Here is a 6,000-nt window from a genome sequence, read left to right as displayed (position 1 = left end):
TACCACCACCACCAGCATCACCACACACACAAACACAAGCTACCTCTTTTCTTTTGCTACTTGTAATTCTGTTCCTTTGGGACAAGGGTTATTTGTATAATACTTTTACTCACTTGCAAGCCTCTGAGACAACCAAGCTGTAAATCTCAGTGATTGCATATTTCCATATGGAGCACTTGGACTCAAGATACATAAACAGAATAATTTTCTCCCTGCTGCAGACAAATTCTTGGGGGACTCTGAACAAAATTCAATGTGTACATCCTTTTCTTTTTTTTTTTCATGGGCCTCACAAAAAGACAGCAGAAAGAAGCTGGGAATAGACCTGAGTTGGAGAATGGTACTCAACCTACTTCTTTGCACCGAAACGTGTCTCTCCATACACACACGCACACACATGCATGTATTCGCAGGCCCTCAACAGTTATAGGCACAGATGGAGGCTGAGCAATAAAGGACTGGAACAGATTTCCCAGCTGTTGCTAAATGCTCTTTTCCTTAGGAAGTGCTAGCCCAAACAGCACCAAGATATACACATGGCACATAGACTTCCCTTTCTTTGTCAGATCGTCTGCATAAGGAAGATTTCCCTTCCATTTTAAGCTTCTTGAGCCTCACATTTAATGCACAATACTCTTTAAAGCATATCAAGATATTGTGTTCAAAGCCCTGCCCTTCCAGTAGTAGAAAATAGACAGAACATGGGCTTGGAAGATTGTCACTGCCCCTGTCCAAAGCAGACAATTGAACCAGTCTTCCATGCACTATTGGGATACCTCTCCTACAAAACAGAAGCTTTGACATATTAATGCTTCTGCTAGTTAACCATCTGCACGGGTCAAGTGAGAATTTCACAACAATCGACTGAAATTTCAAGAAGAGTAGCCAAGTTTTGCTCAACTGAAATCACTGTAAGGGGGCTTGTAGTCTGGCTTTGTCTCATTAATAAGTGATTACATCTGCTCCTGGGTGCACTAGCTTGAGTTTTTTAGTATTTTATGTCGCTTGATTAATTTTAATTGTATTATTATTCTTTTTTTAATTTGCTCTTTTCTGTTTCTTTTGTGATTAAATGAATTTGCTCTTCTGATTATGGGTCTTTGACCTAAGCAGATCATAGTGATAATTACATAGGGATCTCCATGTTTTTTTCAACAGTTGAAAAAAAAGTGGTTTATTAATGCCTTCTTCCTACAAGCCAGATCCACAATGGAACACACCCACACCCACACCCCACCCACGCAGGTCAAAGTGGATGATTCTTATAAAACTATGTGCTTGCATAAATCATGAGGAATCTTCCACAGTTGTGATAGAAAGTGATTTGATGGTTTCTCATTGACTTAAGTAGGTTTTAGGCCTAGTGGTATCTTTCTGATGGTATCTTTTTAATGCCTTTCTGATGGATTCAGAAGGTGGACAGGACCAGACAAACATCAAATTATATTTAATGTAAATGCTATTTAAAGAAAATTAACTGCAGTTGACATTGTTAATTCTCTATATTCTATAGTTTTTACTTTGGACCAGTTATTCTCTCTCAGCCCAACCTACTTCACAGGAATGCAAGGAGGAAGTGTTATGTATGCTATATATTTCATATTTCTATATGAAATCTTGATTTATTTTTAACATCAATACTTCAAACATCTCTCAAGTAGGTCAGTTATTGCCAAGACAATGTTATAACCATCACTTAGTAAAAATACAACACCTTGAAAACTATAACTTTTTCTTCAAATTCCCAGAGAGCCAAATCATCCATCTCTTGTTCTGTGTTCAGTAACGCGAGCTGGTCCTGCACTGAACAGAGGGTTGGACTTCCCGGGCTCATTTTTGAGCTTGGTGCAGGGAATACCATAATCCTGGTATCCTTCCAAAGCCCTATGTGCAGACATAAAGGCTAAAATTTGATGCCAGTCACTTTTGCAAAACATTAATTCTATCCTGATTCAGAGCACAGCTAAAGGAAGAGTTAGCTATATTCAGGTTGATGTACAGTACATACAAGCATCGTTAGCTGATTCTAGACCACACATCATGGACAGCCACAGGGATGGCCCAAATTTATGTTAGGCTTATCATAGGTCTAGTAATTAAGGACCAAGGAAGAAACTGGGAGACAATGAATTCAAGTCCAGCCTTAGACATGAAAGCAGGCTTTGTGATTTTGGGCCAGTCACTCTTTCAGCCCAACCTACCTCACACGACTGTTGTTGGTGGGAAAACAGAAGGAGGAAGGAGTATCATGAAAAACACAAGGAAGGCAACAGATGCAAGATCAAAATCTATCTACAGATCTCTCCCCCCTCAAAAAAAAAAAAAACAACCCACCAAATTTGAATATTCCTGTACTGAAATCTGATGTTGAAATAATACAATGATTTGGGGTTTATAACATTACAATAAAAGGGGAAAGAAACACCACCAAACTTAAATGTTAAAATCTGCCCTGAAACAATGCAATGGGTCAAGATTTACTTATAACTTTTCAATAAAAGAAGGGACACCAAATTTAAATATTACCGCATTGAAAACTTCATTAAAGTAATACAGTGGTTCAACCTGTAACATTAAAATAAAAAAACCCTAAACTTAAAATATCCCATGGCTCAAGAGTTATAACATTACAGTAAGAGGGGGGCCAGAACCCAAACATATATACACACACACACACACACACACACACACACACAAACACACACTCCTGCGCTGAAATCTGTACTTTAATAAGATTTGGATCAAGATTTATAACGCTACAATAAAAAGGAGGGCCCAACTGAAAGGACCCGGCCTTCCCCCGAGCCCTCGCGAACAATGGCGGGGCAGCCACCCCGGGTCGCTCCTTCCACACGTTCCCGTCCCCGCGCTTCCAAAGTGAGGGAAACGGGGAGACGAGCCCATCCCACTTCGCCGCTTGGGCCCTTTCGTAGTTCGGCTGCCCCGCCGCGGCCTGGGCCTGGCATCCCTCCGGCCGGCCTCCCCGGCGCCTCCTCAGGCGGCAGGGGGCGGCGTCGGGCCGGGCAGGCGGCTTCCTTCCCCGTCCCTCCCCTTCCCCACCTCCCTGCGCTTCGGAACATGGCGGCGGCAGCGACGATAACGGCGGCGAGGGACTGAAGCAGCCCGGCGCTCGGCCGCAGGTGAGCCAGCGGGCGGGAGGCCACCGCGCGGGGAGGACGAGCCAGGGGGCGGAGGAGGCCTGGCCGCCAGGTGCGGGACGCCTCCGCCCCGTGCAGGCCCGACCCTCCTGGGGCAGCCCGGGCCATCCTGGCTGAGTGACAGCGGCCAGCCCGTTCTCTTCGGCGGGCTTGGCTCCCTCCCCGAGCGCCGCGGATGGGCCTCCGATGTGGGCGCTTCCCTCTCTTGAGAGATGGGGACCAAGAGGGGATGGTGGGTAACCCTGCCCAAGGGGCAGCCTCTCGCTTCCTCGGGCGGGGGGTCTGGTCTGGCTCCTTCGCCTCGTCTTAGAGTAAGCTGAGCCTTCCTCCTGGTCTGCCCTTCTGTGGAGCGAGCATCCTCCGGCCTGAGACACCACAGCCTCCTTTCCTGTGCGGGGAGGAAAGAGAAGGCTACCCAGGGGAGACCCCAGAGAGGGTCTGAAGGGGTAGCTCCATCTGGAGGGCGCTCTTTGGGGAAGGAGCCCCCCCCCCAAATGGAGGCACGTGTGAGCAGGCTGTCCTGGGATGCAGTTGGGGTGGATGATTTAGGGTCCCGATTGGGGGGGAGGGGGACCAGGGTTGCTAAATGGTGAGGGGCAGCTGGAAAGCAGGGTGTGTGACATGAAAGCAGGAAGGGGAGTTATTTTTCATGCTGCAGCTGGCCTTCCTTTCTGTCTGCTGCAGAAATCAGGAGTTGGACAATTTGTCTGAAGGTTGTTTTCTCTTCCTAATAGGAGATTTCTTGACTTATTTTTTCCCCCTCTTGATTTGTTCCTTGGTGATAAAGATTTCCTCTGGTTCCTCTCTTTTCCTCTACCTGGCTCTGGGTACTCACTGATTCATCAGAAACCCTCTCTAACTAATTGTCTCCCCAAAAGCAATTTGGGATAGTCAGATGCATGCTTTGGGGTTGCTTTCTTGTGATATAAAATGATGGACTGGCATTTACTGAGGAAAGCGGGCTTCAGAATACAAAGAAGTCCTAAGTATAAATAGAGCAAATATGATTTTAACTTTGTTTTTAAAAAGATTCAGCTTTATTGTTAAGCAAATTATCTCCCTCTTGGGAGGCATTTGGCAACTGTAAGCCACCCAGAATTGTCTGGAGTGGGCAGCCATAATAAATATAGTAATACTGATACTTTTTTCAGTAACTAGAATTCTCTCTCTCTCTCTCTCTCTCTCTCTCTCTCTCTCTCTCTCTCTCTCTCTCTTTCTTTCTTTCTCTCTCAGACACACACACACACACAAACACACATACTGTTCTGCAGATTTAACTTGGATTGGCTAGTTCACAAACCAAATAATCCATTTTGTGGCTTTGCATAACATTTTCAACTGTCAACTAACCAAATGGTCTGGGTTAACAAAACACACTAATTCACAAAAAACCAATCAGTTTACAGCCAGCCAAGCTTAGCATGGTGTATGAATGCGGGTGCTAGTTTGCAACAGAATTGTTTAAATATGTTGTATGCACTCAGCCATTTTGTTTACATATATATGTGCATATGTTTTGGATTGACATGCAAGCATGCTTTTGTTATGGTTTTGAAGCCCATGTGATGGTTACTTTTGGGAATTTAAACTTTGTTTTTTTCCTGATGCTTAATTTTAAGTGTGGCTACATATTTGAATTTCAGCCAAAAAATGTCACTGATTGATGGCAGTATTTTGTTTAGAAATAGACTGATGTACAAAATAAAGTTTCTAAGCTGATCCACATAGAAAGGGTTTACTTTTCACAAGCTATTTTAAGTCCAAGGTATGTCATATAGACTATGATAAGAGCTCTACTACATTGGTCTGTGGTATATTCCCTTGATAGGCTTGTTTTAGTAGCCCCTTTGATTCTTAAAACTTACTTGGCCTTTAATTTGCTCTGTCTTGATGGTTATTCATTCCACTGTACATTTGGCTTACCTGTCAGGAACAGGGTACACGTAATCTCTCAACAAAAGGATTAGTGTTGGCTAAACATAAATATTAGAAGAGGCCTAAAGCTATTCTTCCTGAAACAATTCCCTATTATTTAAATTAAGGCCATACAATTGGATGGACAATCATCCATTTTGTAGTTCAGAGGCTTAAAGCTGAAGTGCTATTGCAGCTGAACCTTTTTCTGATTTAGTGATGTATAGTGAATATATAGTTAACGTGCCAAATATATCTATAAAAAAGGATATAATGAAATTTCAGTCTCAATTGTTTTACCATTTTGCATAAAGAAGAGATCCTTTTTCCTTGTCTGGCCATTTTTTTCCTCAAAATCTTCCCTCAGCTTTTTCCACTTGCTCTAAATAGAATTTTTTAAAATTATGAATAGTTTGGAGGTACCTGATGCAGCTGCCTTGCTGAAGGAGGTTTTAATCTGGTTGGCAAATGGATGGGAGATTATCTGGAAACCTTATGTAGGTTGCCTTAAATTCCATAAGGAGAGATAAATAAATTTTTAAAAATGTGGAACTCTATCATGCTGTGAAAGAAGAAAATGAACAATTTGTTTTCCAGACCACTAAGCACAGTTCAAAATGAAATTGCTTTAAGAAATGGCAGTTTAAACAAGACAATGGAAAATCTATCTTTTCATCATGAAAAGCTGTGATTTTCAGTTGTGGTTCATTTTTCAAAAGAAAAAGCAAATCTTGAACAAGATACAGATTCTGAGATGCAAGACTTCCCTTCTGAGCCTAAATACTGGAAGATAGCTGTGGTTACAGTCACTGAAATAAAACTACCTAAAGCCTTTCCTATTAAAATGTCTCTTGTTCCTTATATAATTTAATTTCACATTTGAAAGAGATATAAAAGTTGATCCCTGGATTAAATGAAACAGTGCTGA

The 6,000-nt window shown here is 42.5% G+C and overlaps 1 protein-coding gene across 5 annotated transcripts in view; it reads left to right on the top strand.

Annotated features, from left to right (window-relative positions):
• Window positions 1–2,712: 2,712 nt before the first annotated feature.
• Window positions 2,713–6,000, top strand: part of SCMH1 (Scm polycomb group protein homolog 1) — a 46,147-nt gene continuing 42,859 nt past the window's right edge. For 2 of the 5 annotated variants that reach the window (XM_039360884.1, XM_039360870.1), the window contains exon 1: window positions 2,716–3,140. The gene's annotated coding sequence lies outside the window, so the exon portion shown is untranslated. Of the gene's footprint in view, window positions 3,141–6,000 lie in introns of all 5 variants that reach the window. The other 3 variants (XM_039360899.1, XM_039360891.1, XM_039360879.1) reach the window with 2 other exon arrangements.

The sequence above is a fragment of the Crotalus tigris genome, unplaced genomic scaffold (genome assembly GCF_016545835.1).
Source record: "Crotalus tigris isolate CLP2741 ecotype Arizona unplaced genomic scaffold, ASM1654583v1 scf7180000017582.600645, whole genome shotgun sequence".
NCBI lineage: Eukaryota > Metazoa > Chordata > Lepidosauria > Squamata > Viperidae > Crotalus > Crotalus tigris.
This window is presented reverse-complemented; position numbering and strand designations above follow the sequence as displayed.